We start from the raw sequence: 18,290 nt of genomic DNA, 5'->3' as shown, positions 1-18,290 counted from the left end.
AAGGTGAAACAAGACTCAGAATGACAGTTTCAGAGAGTCAGTGTCATTACATAGAACACTTCGGACAGAGGAAAAATAAACATGGATTTTAAAAAATCAATCAATAGTGCAAAAAAAAACTTAAAGCAAAATAGTATTGCCGAACACTTAGGCACATCAATTAATTGGTTCCTCGCGACATCTTCTCAACCTTATCAAGGATTTTCATGTTGATGACTCGAAACTGACAGTATTAAGGGTAGGATGTTGCTTCTGAATCACTGTTGAGTTCCGATTGTGTCGAAGAAGGGTTATCCTTTCATTAGGCAAAGTACAAAACTGCCTATAATACTTGCAACTAAGGACAAATTAGCATGCAAGCTTGGTCAACCTTTTTCCAGCAACATGGAATCAAAGACAAAAGAAACTTACCAACTGATGTTTTAAGTGCAAACAACCTGAATCTTTTTTTATATAAATATATATTTTTCAAGTAGATTTTTGATTCAGCTCATTATGAAAAACATCCCAAACTTTAAAATGCGAAATTATTAGTTGGTGTGAAGAAAGCCAAACAACTTCTGTTTCTTCTCTTGGTGAAATGATAAAATGCAAATGAATCGTTGTTAACCACAGCTGTGGCTCGTTTGAGGGATTGGGGTGGACCTGGGGTTTATTTTCAGTAACCCAGCTGCAATACCTGTCTGTAATATGAGAAAAAAAAAATCTATTTAATCATTTCTACTTGCAGTACTGCTATGTGCTAAGCTTAACTGGAAGCCTTGGAATGGGCATAAGTTGTATGTCCTACATTTCATCATTGTCCCGGGCCTGCATTGCACTGGAAAAAAAAAATCGCCACCTGTTCTTATACCAGTATTTGGTTCAAGACGCCAAATGTGTTCAGCCCATGGCTGAAGAACAACAGAAGAGAGTCGGGATAAAAAACACATACTGCGGTCGGCTAGGTGAGGGAGATAGGGATATCCAGGGGAAGAGGGTGTTTCTGTGGCCCACTCTGTCTAATCTCTTTAGAGGAAATTGGTAAGATTTTCAGTTTTATTTCTTTCTACTGTTTCTACTGTCTACCTTCCTTATATTTTTTTCCTCAACAGTTTTAAAAAGAAAAAAAAGGTCTATTTTTTTTTCTCCTATACTGGGGCTACATTTTTTGATTGTAAAAATATTTGATGGCCTTTTGATGAATGTCTTCCACAGTAAATAAGAAAACTTAGTGGCTTCATTTTGGAAACATGTTAACAGGACACTATGTTTTTGAAATTGTAACAAAATCTACATAAATGATTTACAGGTACAAAGAATAAAAGTAAAGGTAACTTTACCTTTCTTAAATATTTCCTGCCTTAGAGAGAGCATCTCCATGACTTTAGCTAGTGAAAGGGTTTAATATCTGTAGAGCTTTATAAAAATGTATTTCAGTGCATACTGTATAACAGGTGATCATGCAGTTGCAGTTGAGTTTTATCACCTCTTTTTGTTTGTCTTTTATAATGTCTTCAGTCTGAGTGTGCAAAGTCAATCTGTAATATTTTGCAACCCTAGGATTTTTTTAAATAGATGCTGCTTGCTATGTTTTCAAACCTTTTTGAGCCATAGGATCCAAGCCATAAAATTCTTTATGCATGTTGAATTCAGTCAGAAAAGAGCAAGGCTTTGCTTTTTGAAATTGCAACTCAGATGAGATGGGATGAAATCCTATGACAGTAAGCAAAAACAGAACCATGAAAAATGATTGGAAATATACCTTTTCAGTTGTGGCAATAATTGAAAGAATCGATAAAAGTTCATCTTTGGACAGAAAGCCTTTTAAAAAAAAATCACTCCCTCTTCCCCCTCCTCCCTTATTGCAGCAGCCTACTGAGAACTTTATGACTGTTGCTGGTAACTTAGAAGCTACAATAATAATTAAGGGCAGAAATTATACTTAAAGTGTAGATCCTTGTTCTCTGAGAATTTGTGATGTCTGAAAAAACAGAACCCGAAAAGCTATGGTGATGTGTACAGGCATTATTTCACACTGTAAATGGCTTGTGATACTCTTGATACTTGCTTTCAAATATGTTCACTAACTGTAGTGTTGACTCCCTGACCAAATTCCAGTGAAACTTATACACCAAAATATTCCTCCTAGGTCCTATTTATTTGCTAGTAAGACGAGCACTGTGATTGGCTGGCTATAACCACCCCAGTTAAACCATTTTGATAATTAGTAGTGCCAGCAATAGTGGCAAACGCTGCAACTTTTCTGCATAAAAAGCATTAATTGCACAGCTACCATCCACACAAATACATAGTTTTTCTGACTTCACATTTATTAAGTGAAATTAATTTCCCATGCTGTGGAAAGTTTATTGAGAACTTGTTTCATAAATGGATATCCCTACTATGACTGTGAAAATGTGTGAAGTGTCACATTAGTGTCACAGACAGAAAGCACACACCTGTGCAATATGGCTTATCTATATTTATTTGTAAAATCCAAGCATAGTTGAAAATATGATGTCAATATTACTAATCTTGAGTTTCTAAGAGGGTTCTTTATGATTATACTAAGTGTATAAAAGAGATTAAGTGCTTTCTTTTTCATCACTTACTTTCTTTAAAATCAGCTATTACAGGATTTTTTTTTATTTTATACATGCTGTTTTTTAAGTAAAATATAATCACTGAATTGAAGTTTACTAATTTGATTTTATAAGGTTTGTAGCGTTACAGAATAACTAAACTGGGACTTATAAACCAGCTGTGATTAACAATGTAAAGTATTAATTATTGAACTTTGAACCAGATTTTTAGGAAAATTATGTGCTTTTTCCCCTTTTATGGTCTTAACTAATTTGAATCCTTCAAGAAGGATTTTTCCGTACTATTTTTTGAGATAGAAGATAATTTGAGGGGAGGGGTGGAGGATGCATGTATGATACTCCATAAATTCAACATTCTTTACTATAGGTAATAAATGATTATAAACAAGATGCATTTTAGATAGTATTAATATACTGAGCCTTGGATTATACATTTAATATAGGACCTGTTTTGAATATTCAGTTAATCATATGGTTCCTGGTTTACAAGAGCTAGATCTAAGATTATTCCCATGAGAAATGTTGAATTTATGAAGAATAGATTTTGAGGCTTTGAAAATGGTTAATTTCTCAAAAACATTAATGTCCAAACATCTACCTTTTTTCATAGGAGTAGACACTAGCAAGCTGGACAAACTATCATAAAAGTATTTGTCACATATAACCTGTGGTCTGTTGCTGATTAATGCAGTACTTTTTCTTGTGTGATTCTTAACATTATAGCACAAGTATTATCTCAGTGGATTATCTGGAATAACATCTGAAAGATGGGTTCGCGTATGTTTGCGTTTGCTCTTTAAACTATTGTTTCTCCTATCCCAAGTTGGCTTTGCATCTATCAGTAAATAAAACTATTCAGCTGCCTTATCAGGAGTGCTATGCTTTTCTGCTTTTCATCTTGTATTTAGTTTACTGTATTATTTGATTTTGGATTGAATGAATGTAAATAGAAATTAAATGCAAATTTGAATGAACATAAAATAGAAGTGATTTTTTTTTATTATCCTGATAGGAAGAAATTAGTATACATATCCGGTGTATAAATGGTTTAAATAATTTATTTTCATTAACATGTCAGATGTGTTCAAGCTGTCATATAAATAAACTATGCATGTAAAGAATGGGTTAAAAGCTGTTCTGCTGAGAAATTGAAGCTATTTAAGTATATAACAAGTTTTAGTACTGATGTTTATGTTAGATGTTACACATCTTTGTTTTTCAACTTATGCCACATAGTAGACATGAATTGTTTACTTAAAAAAATACATGTAACAACCTATGTGAAAGCTAGCTTCATAAAAAACTCTAGGAAGACCTTCTTGTGCTAACAATCAACAATTTGTTCAGCCACACTTGGTCAGCTACATTTGACAATTTGGTATGTATGCACAAAAGAACGTGGTGAACTAATCTGTTTTAACTAATGTCTCAATATATCTAGTGTAAGCTGGGTATTTTGCATGAACCACTTCTTATCTGTAATTATATCACACTTGCCAACAGGATTTCTCTACAGAAGCCCTCAAACTGACTTTACCTTGCTATACAACATAGTAGCGGATCTGAATTCACAGAGTAAATGGGTTTCTGAATCTATCTAACCTTTTTTTGAGGTGAAGGAATAGAGGGATGGAAGAAATCCTTCCAGTTCATCAGCATTGTTATTGGATGGCATAGCTCCATTAGATTTTCTCCCTTTTCAATTTATAGGTAAACTGCGTCCCAAAAAAACCCCACCATGCACCTCCTTGGTTCTTTAATCACATTAAGAAACAGTGCTGTCTGAATAGTTATAGGGTAAGCAAATGTATTAAATAGGTATAATAGGGCTGAAGTAAAATGCTATTCTTGTGTTTGAACAGGAAGTCATCTTGGCTATCCTTCACAGCCGAATTGTAATCCCAAATTGCTTTTCTCACCCATCTTCTGCTGTATACCTAAATAATACAACTATTAGCATCACCACAAAGCCATTTAAATAATATTTGTAGTGGGTCTCAAAGTAGATAATAGAGTGAAATATACTGTAATTGAATATAGTTGTACTTACAACCTGGTAGTATTTACCTGGAGAAAAAAGGTACAGGCTTCCTAATGTTCGTTTGTCAATTTGGATGGCCATACAGTCATGAAAGTGCCTTCTATAGCCAGTTGGTCAGTATCCTTATTAATCCATGTGCTGGTTTAGCTTTTGTCTTATCACTACAGCAAATCTGTTTTCTACCTCTGCTTCCTAAGTTCTCCTTTCTACCACCTTTTCCTCGACTACAAACTGATGGATGTACTCTAAACTGAGATATAACCAGTAGCAGTCCTTCAGACATGTTTTAGATTTCAGATTCCTCCTTAGAGGTAACAAGGGGAGAAAAGTGCTTCATTCCCTTTTCTAGCACCCTGCACAAATACCTAGAGGCGAAAAACCACACTATCAAAACCTTATGACCACCTCTCAGTGCAAGCTTTAATCTTCCAATTGATGGTGATTCAAGCATAACATTCCAAAACTTTTATGGAGAAGACTATAAGGGCAATTCTTTTCTAAGATTTTAGGGCATCTGTCTTGAAACTTTTTAATGTTTTTTTATATAGAGATGGGATGTTGCCCAGGCTGGTCTTGAACTCCTGGGCTCAAGCAGTCCTCCTGCCTCTGCCTACCAAAGTTCTGGGATTACAGGCGTGCGCCACCATGCCTGCCCATTTGTCTTGTTTTCAATACTATTCAAATCATCAAGTAAGCCAGCTGTTTATAATCCACATGAATTATTTTAATAGTTACTTCAAGATACTCCATGGTACTATACAAAAAGCATGATCATGAGCATTAAAGCTGATGGCAGGAAGAATTTATGAGGTCCACAGACAAAATGAATTTATTTTCACTGATTACTAGTAATACTACAGAGAATAATACAATATTAAAATGTATCATCCTCAGTAAATTTATCTTCACTTAGAAAATCTGTTACTGATAAAATATAACATTTAGAACTTTCATTTAAAAATACAAATTTTATGAAAATATTAAGAATTTTTAGGATGGGAATTAAAAAGTCAATGCTGAACAAAATTCTACTTTTAGATAGTACGTGTCTTAAAATATTATGAAAAATATACTTTATTCTGAAAACAATGTCTGGAAAGAACACCTGAGTTCTCTAAAACCACTAGTTCTAGTTTCAAATTGCTGTTTTGGTAATATTAAGAAAACACATTTACAATTTAACACTGCAGTTACCTGTCAAATAATTAGAATAGAATGTTGCATATACATTAGGTTGAACATTGTATGTATTTTAAAACACAGGGTTGTTTCATTTAATCTTTTGGTGAATTGGACCGTTAAGTCTTACATTCTAAAACCATCTTGAAACATTTTTCTTGTAGCCCTGAAAATCCATTCTGATGCCTTATCAGTAGTCATTATGACCAAATGACATTAGTATTTTGTGGCCTTAATAGTTTATACAACTTAATAAATTTGAAGGTGTGATGAAGTGGCTCCATCTTTCCATTTGTTTGTATGGTCTGAAATCACAGCTCTGCAGAGTGGACATGTTTTCTCTCTGTTAAACCATAAGGTAATGCACTCTTCACAAAATATATGCTGTAATGGGCCGGGCGCAGTGGCTCACGCCTGTAATCCCAGCACTTCGGGAGGCCGAGGCGGGCGGATCACGAGGTCAGGAAATCAAGACCATCCTGGCTAATGTGGTGAAACTCCGTCTCTACTAAAAATACAAAAAAATTAGGCGGGCGTGGTGGCGGGCGCCTGTAGTCCAAGCTACTCGGGAGGCTGAGGTAGGAGAATGGCATGAACCCGGGAGGCGGAGCTTGCAGTGAGCCGAGATCGTGCCACTGCACTCCAGCCTGGGTGACAGAGTGAGACTCCACCTCAAAAAAAAAAAAAATTATATATATATATATATGCTGTAATGGAATTAAGAATTCGATTTTATACTTGATAATCATTTTAAATCCATCACATTGTAGGGAATGAAAGGGATTTTTTTTTTTTTTTTTTTTTTTTGAGATGGAGACTGAAGACTTGCTCTGTCACCCAGGCCGGAGTGCAACGGCGCCATCTCGGCTCACTGCAACCTCCGCCCCCCAGGTGGGCGGGCGATTCTCCTGCCTAAGCCTCCCGAGTTGCCGGGGTTACAGGTGACTGCCACTACCATGCCCAGCTAGTTTTTGTATCTTTAGTAGAGACAGGGTTTCACCATGTTGGTCAGGCTGGTCTTGAACTCCTGACCTCAGGTGATCCACCCACCTCAGCCTCCCAAAGTGCTGGGATTACGGGCGTGAGCCACTGCGTCTGGCCTGAAAGGGATTTTGAAGAGCACTAATCCCATCATTTTACAATTGTGAAAATGGAGAACATATGAGACATTCAAGAAGACAAAGAGCAGTATGATTGATAGAGCCACTAGTGTTCTGGCTGTACCATCCATTTAACCATAAAAGCGATCCTTAGGTGACACCTTTAAGATTAAGTATGATAACAGCTTAAAGTCTTTCAGTTACTAGTAACTGCCATAAAGTATAGGAAAGGGCCACAATCCAGTAACAAATGTCAGTATTGTTCTAAATGGCTAGTATCCAATTATAAAAATAGCCTGTTTTTTAATCACTTTGGTATTCAATCTGCCAGTTGAATTATTTTTCCCCTTCATATACTCCTCTGCATAAAAATCATCAGAACATAAGGGACAAAACTTAGCCAATCCGCCAATCCCCTGATCATGAATAAATTACTAGTATGTACTCTGAATGCTACCTTACACTAAACACTAGATTTTTTTTTTTTGCCTTACAACAAACATAAATGTGACTTTTGCAAGTCACAGAGAAGTGTTGTATTTAGGTTTTTAAATTTAAAAATATAATTACCTGACAGATGAGAATTGGCTTCTGAAATTCAGCTTAACATATTGAACAAGTATCATCCACATCCGAACACTGTCTCTTGCTGGCAGCCACTCCATAACTCTATGAAGATAGTAAGTTCTGTTAATCTACAAATTTCTTTCTTTCCTCTTCCTCTAATTACGTAAGTGATACCGTACTTCTCAAATCTCCCTGGAACCAGGCATTTGAAAACCTTCCCAAAGGATACAAACATTTCAAAGCTGAACCACATATGCAGAACCACCTCTCGAGTGCACCAAGATGAAATCATTAAATAATACATCACAGGATTTTGGAAGATTGTTAGATCTACTAGCTTTCCAAAGGATGATAGTGCTTCAAATTCAACATAACTGGCTTAAGAGACTAAGCAGTCTGAAATGTAACTATTATAAAATCTATAGCCATGTATTATTTGACCCAGGACTGCCAAATTGAGCTAACTTATTACCTACAGCAGTGGTTCATAAAGTCAATCCAGCCAGAGCTTGGCTGGCTGAATGTAACTCATGTGGAAAGCTTGCTTTAAAAATAGATTTCTCTGTTCCACACAATATTGATTCAGTAGGACCAGACATACTGGGATGTGACCCAGTAATCTATTATTTGAAAGGTCTCCAAGTGAGTGCAATATGAAGAAGACTTAGGGACCACTGAAGAGTGTTCTGCCACTAGGTCTAAAAATTATTATTTCAAATTATAAAAAGCATTTAGTGCTAAAAATGAATGATAAAGTTTCACAGAGAAACTGCAACTGTAAATGTCGCTTGGGTAGAATAACTACCATCAAAACTAACTGAACAAAAATGCAATTATTTGAATTTTCTTCTCTTCCAATGTCCTAATAACAAGTTTCTGGTGTCTAAGATTTTAACTTCCTCACCAGATTCAGAACTTAGTCATTAACTAGATGTGATGTTAATAACCCTCAGTGAAATTTGGAGAAATCAAAATGTTACAAATGAAACCTTCTTTCTGTAGAAATGATGGGGAAGAGGTAACTAAAGAGATGTAAGAACACCCAAGTTCAGTCACGGTCATGAGGGTAAAGAGTTATCTAAACTTCTTGTACTAAAACATCACAGGCTAACAACATCAAAATCAAAGTAAAACTCAAAGGATAAAGATTTTAAAAATTAAGGTTTTTTGAGACTGGTGATAAAGATTTCAGAAACAAGTCAGGATACTGTTAGATGATCTTGGTGTCAATTTCCCTTCAGTAAGGTGTCATTTAGCAAAGTACATTTGCAGATAATTATGCTGACAAGCTTTTAAAACATTACTCATCTGGCATCTTGGAGACTCCCTCTCCATATAGTAACTGCCATTTCCCTGGTAAAGGAGACTTGAACAAGTCAAAGTATTGATGACTGATATCCTCTCCATAGTTTGTCTCAGAGAAAGAATATCAGGGTATTTTCTTGAGAGTATTTTGGCACAAATCTTACAAGACCAATTATAGTAAAATGGTTAATGCTCACATAATCATCAGTTGAATTGACTTGGACAAAGCTGAACTCTCAGAATTTTATTATGTCTTGTCTAGAGAAAGAAGCTTGCATAGGATGTAGCAAAGTTTGTTTCTACTTTGCTAACTCCATCTTAGGGAAAAGATGCCCTGGCCAGTTAGTCTGGTTTACTTTGTAGACATAATCCTTTTTTTATTTTTACGTTATATTATTCGGTTAGCATTCTTTTAAGTCAGTCTCCTTGAGCCCTGATGAAATGACTGCAAAGTTGGGAATCAAACCCTGAAATCTGCTGACCACATGTAGGTACTGGGAACCTTTCAGGCTACTAAGTAGTAAATCAGGGTTCTCTATGACATCCTTTCACTGCAATTTGCAACATCAATAGAATCACATAATAATGTTATAAATGACACCACAGTCTCAATTAATTATTAAATTTCATGCCATGAACTTATTTATGCACATATAATTGAGCAATGGGGAAATTTGCTCCAGTAAGAAAACTGCAAGAGACATGATTTTTGGCAATGAGCTTTCTAAACATACAAAATAAATTACAGTGGAAGGATTTTCACAGGTGAATAAGGAGTTAATAGGAACACACAAAGCCCCATTTGTGAATTAAAAAAGAGGAACAAAAGTTCGTAAGATTTTTAAGGGTTTACAAGTCCTTAAAAATGTCAAATGGATTGAAGGGGCAAGAGACAAGTTCAAATATATAAGCACTGCAACAATTAGCAGGTGGCTGTCAATGTGTGATTCAAGAATCTGATCATAGAGATAAAACTCCTGAATTATTATAGCCCCAAGTGCCAAAGTACTAGAAAATAATCAAAGTAAAAGAAAAGGATCATCTATTTACGAAATCCATTCTTGTAAAACTGCTGAACTAAAAAACTTTTTGCAATGAAGAAAGGTGAAGGTATTTTTCTTACCTGATAAAAAGTACTTACTGGTTGTGTAAAAAATATTCATAAAACCTGTCTGAAAGTTCTCAGATGCCCAAAAAATTCCAAAAGCTGAAAAGGGAAATAAGAGATCATTTATTAATTCAAACAGTCCTATCTGCTAAACCCAAAAACCAAAGCTAAAATCCCATAACATCAAATCCTCATATTAACTTAATGCTCATTTTATGTCACAACTAATCATTTTGTGCTGAATATTTTATTCAATTTATAGATTTGAGCCATCTCAATCAAGCTGAAGTACATTTAAATGCCTAGAGCAACAATTTGATCAAGATAAATACAAATGTAACTATGTCAAAGTCAAAGCAATTTTATCTGATTCACACGTTTTTAACATTTAGATTTTAAAGTTTCATAAAGTGATTATTAGGTTGAGGGGCACAGGCATGGAAAGAACAGGACAAGATACTCTACTAGTTTAAGAATTATGTGTATGACAGTGTTACTATTGAGGATGAGTATGTTCTATTCAACTTGTTTTCCCTACTTAGATAATCCATGCTATGTGAAGGTCTACTCCCCTTCCCTCCAATGGAAACTGAGACCGCTGGATTAAGATAGTCTATTTCCGTTTCTCCATTTCTAAATAAATATAGAAACTGCTATTACTTCAAACTAGTGATACGAAGATAAACTATAAAACTGTTAGAGGAAAATAGTAGTATGTGTCAGTAATCATTAATATGAATCATGCAGTGACAAGATTTGTAATGGTACCTACTTTTAGTACGAGGTAAAGTAAAGCCAGCAATATCCCAAGACTCCATCTAGTTACATTACCAAACTCCCCATAGCTTATAAGGTAGTGAAACCAAACTAGTATGGGAACTAGTTCGGTAGTATTGACACAATTCTTCTAAAAGCATATACCAGTAACCCTAAAAAATAAGAAAAAAGAAAACAAATAGAGCTACCCAAACTACTTAACTACATAGCACAAACAATACTAGACTGAGAACACTGAGTATATGATACAATAAATAACTACAAAATTAATCTTCATAATGATTATGACTGAACCTCAAGCTAGTTCTCACATATTACAGTCACTGAGTGGTCTGCTTTGAACGAATTTCTAGGCTGGACGTGGTGGCTCCCAGCACTTTAGGAGGTTGAGACGGGTGGATCACCTGAGGTCAGGAGTTTGAGACCAGCCTGGCCAACATGGTGAAACCCCGTCTCTACTAAAAATACAAAAATTAGCTGGGTTTGGTGGTGGGCACCTGTAATCCCAGCTACTTGGGAGGCTGAGGCAGGAGAATAGCTTGAACCCGGGAGGTGGAGGTTGCAATGAGCCAAGATCACACCACTGCACTCTAGCCTGGGTGACAGAGCGAGACTTGGTCTCAAAAAAAAAAAAAAAAAAGATATAGTGAAAATGTTTTATGTATACTGCAAGTAAAACCTATGTATGTTTTTGCTGGTTATAAAAATTTTAAAGTTTTTATTGCATATGGGAAACCACTGAATAATTGTATATAGTCAACTGCCAATTGATAATGCCCTGGACAACAGAAGTACCAATCTAAATAGTTTCCCATATATGATGTGGGGACTGATTTTAAAATTATTCTGAAGCAAATATAATTCTGATTTTATCCAAATAGGTTAACATTCAGGTTCAAGTGCTTGAACAAATGGTTGCCAGGCTGAAATAATACAGATAATTAAAGCTAGTTAGCAAACTGAAAAATTGCAAAAGGAGGATTCATTTAAACAAAGACTAAATAGCATTAATGTGATTAGTTAACATCACTCCAATAAAGCATGTTAGTTTCTTACCTTAGATTTAAAAGGCATGATGAAAGAAGGCACCAATAAGATAAGACATTTTAAGCTCATGAAAAAGAATTTCAGAATGAAGTCTGTAATTCCAATAATCCAAAGTACTTCCCAGAAGCTCAAATGGTCCAAAATAGGATTTTAAAAAATTCAGCCACCAAAAGAAAATCATCAAAATTTACCAGAGCAACATACAAAGGTAAAGTATTAAGAAAGGGTTTTAATTTGCTACAAATATTTTATTTTGATATGTAAAAAATATGAGTTTGGCAGGATGTCAGAGTTCACATTAATGGAATGGAGGATCATTTTGCTTATTTTAAAGAGACTTTTAAAATGTTTGGAATTTAGATCTTCCCTTCATAGAATAAGGAAAAAGTCTTCACAGTTTGTCACAGTTGACAGCTTTCTAGCCTGTAAATGAAAAAAACTCATCAATAACAGACATCTGCCATGTTTTTCTTAACCAATTCCAATCAGGATTCCATCTCTTCCTTTCAGTGAATTGCTTGTCAAGATCATCAACTCCCTCTGTATGGCTAAATTTCAAGGTCACTTTTCTTTTTCCATCTTCCCTCCCTGAATAATTTTCTTTCTAGACTTTTAACACAACGCTCTTCTATTTCTCATATTTTACTGCTGGTTTCTTCTTAGTCTCCTTTGCTGTTTCTCTTCTTTTTTGTGGTCATGTCCCTTACTGGGCTCTCTATCTACACTCTCTCTTTCCTGGGTTAGTTTTCTCCAGTCCTGTGGGTTTTTCTTTTTTTTTTTTCTTTTTTTTTTTGAGACGGAGTCTTGCTCTGTCACCAAGGCTGGAGTGCAGTGGCGCGGTATCGGCTCACTGCAAGCTCTGCCTCCCAGGTTCACGCCATCCTCCTGCCTCAGCCTCCCGAGTAGCTGGGACTACAGGCGCCCACTACCACGCCCAGCTAATTTTTTTGTATTTTTAGTAGAGACGGGGTTTCACCGTGTTAGCTAGGATGGTCTTAATAACCTGACCTCGTGATCCACCCACCTCAGCCTCCCAAAGTGCTGGGATTACAGGCTTGAGCCACCGTGCCTGGCCCCAGTCCTGTGGTTTTTAAATATCAACCATATGCTCCTGATACCAAAATTTATAGCCCTAACCTCTACCCTGAGTTCATGACATATATTTGGAACCACTTTCTTACCAATTCTACTTAGCCTCTCAAACTTAACATGTTCAAAACAAAATTATTGATTTTTCTCCTCAAAATCAGTTCCTTCCTCAATCCAATGAAATGACACCACCATCCAGCCAGTTTCTTAGACTAAAAACCCAGAGGTCATTCTTGCTTCTCTCCACCCACTTACCCAATCCAGTCCATCTGAGGGATACTGGCTCCACCTCCAAACTATATCCCAGATTTGCCCATCTCTCCAACTCCAGTGAAACGCGGTCTTCTAATACTCTGGTAAAAGCTGAAAATTCAGAATACTCCCATTTGACATGGAAACTTATCAGCTACTGTCATTTAGTAAGTGTTCTTACTTTCAGAAACAAAGACCAACAATAACAACCTAATGGTACTTAAAAAATATGGAATATATAAACAAAAACTCAGGTATCAAAAAATTAAATATTTATTGAGCATCTGCTATGTGCGAAAGCACTGGGGATACAAAATCTGAATAAGTTACGTAAAGCTCTTGCTTATGAGGCCGGGTGCAGTGGCTCACACCTGTAATCCCAGAACTTTGGGAGGTCGTGACAGGTGGATCACGAGGTCAGGACTTCAAGACCAGTCTGACCAACATGGTGAAACCCCGTCTCTACTAAAAATACAAAAATTTGCCAGGTGTGCGACTATAATCCCAGCTACTCAGGAGGCTTAGACGGGAGATTTGCTTGAACCTGAGAGGCAGAGGTTGCAGAGAGCCAAGATTGAGACACTGCACTCCATGCTGGGTGACAGAGTGAGACTCGTTTCAAAAAAAAAAAAAAGCTCTCGCTTATGAAAAGAGACAGTTAAAAACTGAACTGATTGAATACAATAAGTACTATGTGAAGTAAGGTACAAAGTGCTATGAAATATATGATTACATTAAAAATGTAATTGTGTATTTGGACCTCTAATTACCTGTAATAAAGTGATGGAGAATGAAAGATGTAATATAAAAGAACAGAAGATCCTGCTAAGAATACCAGTAACCAAGCACACTGAATCTTTGAGGACCTTTCCTGAAAGATAAACAATTTTATAATGTTACTTTGATTTTGCCAGAATTTTAAATATCATTAAACTGTTTTACTTTAATGCCTATTAACTTAGAACATTTTTCTAAATTAATCTTAATATAGAATATCTGTTAAACTGTACATAATCATCACAGTTACTTTGTTTTATACAACTTTAGTGACCAAACAGAACTCTTATATTAAACAAATGTCTAAAACACGAGTTTCTTCACCATATGAAAAACATTACCTATGTTTCAAAGAAGCCAAATCTTCTCTCAAAAAAAAAAAAAAGAAAGAAAATTAAATTAAAAAAAAAAAAAGGAAGCCAGGTCCTCTACAAGCTGACATAAAGGACTCACCCAGGATGGGCGCAGTGGCTCACACCTGTAATCCCGGCACTTTGGGGGGCCGAGGTCGGCAGATCGCTTGAGGTCAGGAGTTTGTGACCAGCCTGCCCAACATGGTGAAACCCATCTCTACTAAAAAAAAAATACAAAAGTTAGCCAGGCACCATGGCACGCGCCTATAATACCAGCTACTCAGGAGGCTGAGGCATGAGAATCGCTTGAACCCAGGAGGCAGAGGTTGCAGTGAGTCAAGATCACGCCACTGCACTCCAGCCTGGGTGACAGAGCAAAACTCCATCTCAGAAAAAAATGGACCCACCCACAAAATAAAATTTCAAAATGCATTTTAATCTTGACTCACTTGTCAAGGTTTATATTTTTAAAATTCTCAGATTATAATAATTTAATAAATTAATCTGTTTTAATCTTACTTTTTTTTTATATGAGGTCTCGACACATTGCCCAGAACTCCTAGGCTCAAGCGTTCTTCCCAACTCAGCCTCCCAAGTAGTTGTAATCTCCCCCTTTTTTTTTTCGTGTGTGTGTGTGTGTGTGTGTGTGTGTGTTTTTGTGAGACAGGGTCTCACTCTTTCACCCAGACTAGAGTGCAGTGGCATGATCGCAACTCACTGCAGCCCTGACCACCTGGGCTCAGGCAATCCTCCCACCTCAGCCTCCTAGATAGCAGAGATTACAGGCACGTGCCACCACGCCCAGCTAATTTTTTGATTTTTTATAGAGATGGGGTTTTGCCATGTTGCCCAGGCTGGTCTTCAATTCCTAGGCTCAAGCAATCTGCCCATCTCAGCCTCCCGAAGTGCTGCATTACAGGCATGAGACACTGTGCCTTGCCTGTAATCTCACTTTTAAAGTCCAGTTTAATGAAAAGTTTTACTAATTTTAAATCATTAAGATTTTTCTAGTTTGATAGGTTGAACTATAGATTTCCAAGTCAGAATGCATGATACTTTACACAGACATAGCCATTTAAAGTTGTCTTAAGGTGAAATTTTAGAAACTCATCCTATTTTTCCCAGTGATTTATATGACTAGGGCTGGTGTAACTTATGTTATGGAAAAATTCCTTGGGTTTAATTTTCTTTTCTTTTCTTTTTTTTTTTTTTTTTTGAGATGGAGTCTCACTGTGTCGCCAGGCTGGAGTCCAATGGCACGATCTTGGCTCACTGCAACCTCTGCCTCCTAGGTTCAAGCAATTCTCCTGCCTCAGCCTCCCAAGTAGCTGGGACTACAGGCAAGTGCCACCACGCCCAGCTAATTTTTGTGTTTTTAGTAGAGGCGGGGTTTCACCACGTTGGCCAGGCTGGTCTTGAACTTCTGACCTCAGGTGATCCGCCCGCCTGGGCCTCCCAAAGTGTTAGGATTACAGGCATGAGCCACTGGGCTCCGCCCAGGTCTTTCTTTTTTCTTTTCTTTTCTTTCTTTCTTTCTTTTTTTTTTTTTTTTTTTTTTTGAGACGGAGTCTCGCTCTGTATCCCAGGCTGGAGTGCAGTGGTGCGATCTCAGCTCACTGCAACCTCCGCCTCCCGGGTTCAAGCAATTCTCCTGCCTCAGCCTCCTGAGTGGCTGGGAATATAGGCACGTGCCACCACACCTGGGTAATTTTTTGTATTTTTAGTAGAGACGGAGTTTCACCGTGTTAGCCAGGATGGTCTTGATCACCTGACCTTGTGATCTGCCTGCCTTGGCCTCTCAAAGTGCTGGGATTACAGGTGTGAGCCACTATGCCCAGCCACTAAAAGTTGTTGATGATGATGATATTACTTAGTATCATCAAAGTAATTTATACAACATGAAGGGACTTGCCAAATCAGATCAAATAGCATGTTCTAACTCTTTTAATCCTTTTTACTACTTTTTCTTTAACAGTAACCAATTCTTTTTTTTCTTACAAAGAAGGTAAGGTGAAGGAATTCAGCATTAGGAGAAATAATTTATTCCAGGATTTAGATAACAAATTTAATATATCATGGAAGTTACAATATAGCCCATTACTTCCTGTTTCTTTCAAAAGTTATTTCCTATTTCTCTCAAAATTATTTGTCTAAAATCTATGGAGAGAAACAGTTAATAATTTTTTAGTTGCTTGTTATACTTACTTAGAAAAACCTGATTTACAATGCTTTTGTTTGCATACATAATAGTTGTTAGCAGCCCAATTCCAAGAGAAATTCCTGTTAGAAAATAAGTTCCAGTTAATTGAAAGAAAAAAAAAATCAAAGAGGATTGTATAAGCTAACAATGACACAAATTAAAAATAAACATATACAATAATAAAAGCCAACAAAAAATAAGTAACTGAATGCATTACGTAAGCTACCAATAATGAAAGAAAATTAACTGATTTTCGGAATGAAAACAAGTTAATGTTTTATTATGCCCTACCTGTTATATGCTGCATAACAAGTTTCACACTCAGAATCAAAATATACGGAAGACTTTTTTGCAGCCACTTGAAGAGATAGCGGAATTCTGAGAAGGAGCTACTACCGTGATCTCCAGATTCTGCGGCAGTATCATCAGGCAGCCTTGCTTCACTGTGGGAGTGACCCGGTAAGCGACTGTGTACCCATCCATGGGCACAGCTATGGACACCTGACCTTATATTTCTGGAGCTTGTATTTTCTGCACATTCTTTAGGTATGGCGTTTATCTGGCTATGAACATCTCCAGAATGAAGACAAGAACCTTCTCCTGTCAATCTTGTGTGGACACAGTGAGGGGCTGAGGCATCCTCACTGCTTCCAGTTCCTGGAGGACTGTGCAGTTGGCTACGATTGGCTTGCATGGCCCTTAAATACTTTTTCTCTGACCCAGATGTCTTTGCTTCAGGGCTCTGTCTTCTAAAAAATCAAATGGCAGAAAATATTCTAAGTAAACAGGCAGTTAAATACCAGCAGGATATTCCTCACTGGGTATCCTTTATTCACTAAAGGAGTAGCAAATAATCACAGCAGATGAATTTTCAGGTTATTTATCACTGGATTCCTCCGTTCTCTCTTAATGCCAAGCCTCTGCTGCCCTACACAAATGATCTTTTAGGGAACATCTGCTACCAAAAAAAAAAAAGCAGCCAGGAGTTTGAGACCAGCCTGGCCAACATGGCGAAACCCTGTCTCTACTGAAAATACAAAAATGCAAAAATCAGCCGGGCTTGGTGGCGGGCGCCTGTAATTCCAGCTACTCGGGAGGCTGAGGCAGGAGAATCTGTTGAACCCGGGAGGCGGAGGTTACAGTGAGCTGAAATTGTGCCTATGCACTCCAGCCTGGGCGACAGAGGGGGATCCCCCGTCTCAGAAAAAACGCTTTGGCTTTCTTTTTTGTTGGGAGTGGGGGTGGGCGGCGGTGGTGGAAGGCATACTTAAGTCTCTCTGTGCTTACTAATTTAAATCTTTCCGACAGATTTCTGAGTCAGTAAGGGTGAGAGCCAGACTCCAGACTATAGTGAATTTTCCGAGGAGATTTGTATAAGTATTCTAACATTTCAACTATGTCCTGGATTTTTTTTTTTTTTTTGAGACGGAGTCTTGCTCTGTCGCCCAGGCTGGAGTGCAGTGGCGCAATCTCGGCTCACTGCAAGCTCCGCCACCTGGGTTCACCCCATTCTCCTGCCTCAGCCTCCCGAGTAGATGGGACGACAGGCCCCTGCCACCACGCCCGGCTAATTTTTTGTATTTTTTTAGTAGAGACGGTGTTTCACCATGTTATCCAGGATGGTCTCGATCTCCTGACCTCTTGATCCGCCCGCCTTGGCCTCCCAAAGTGCTGGGATTACAGGCGTGAGCCACCGCGCCCGGCAGTCGTGGATATTTTTAAACTTAAAAATGTGTGAAAACTTAGGAAACAGGAAAAAGAAAAAGAATATCACATAATTCAGCCACAGCCACAATGGAGCACAGTATGTATTAGTACACTGATAATTTTGGTACGTTTGGTACTTCTGGTACATTTGTAAATTTAGAATACCAAATGTAATGTTTAAATTCTTATCTTGGCCAGACACT

General features: G+C 37.3%; 1 pseudogene; it reads right to left on the bottom strand.

Moving 5' to 3' along the window:
• Nucleotides 1-5,881: 5,881 nt before the first annotated feature.
• Nucleotides 5,882-17,122, bottom strand: LOC129017762 (E3 ubiquitin-protein ligase RNFT1-like; annotated as a pseudogene).
• Between the last annotated feature and the right edge of the window lie 1,168 nt (nt 17,123-18,290).

This window comes from Pongo pygmaeus, chromosome 19 (genome assembly GCF_028885625.2).
Source record: "Pongo pygmaeus isolate AG05252 chromosome 19, NHGRI_mPonPyg2-v2.0_pri, whole genome shotgun sequence".
Classification (NCBI taxonomy): domain Eukaryota; kingdom Metazoa; phylum Chordata; class Mammalia; order Primates; family Hominidae; genus Pongo; species Pongo pygmaeus.
The sequence above is the reverse complement of the archived record's forward strand: the minus strand, read 5'-3'. Positions and strand labels throughout refer to the sequence as shown.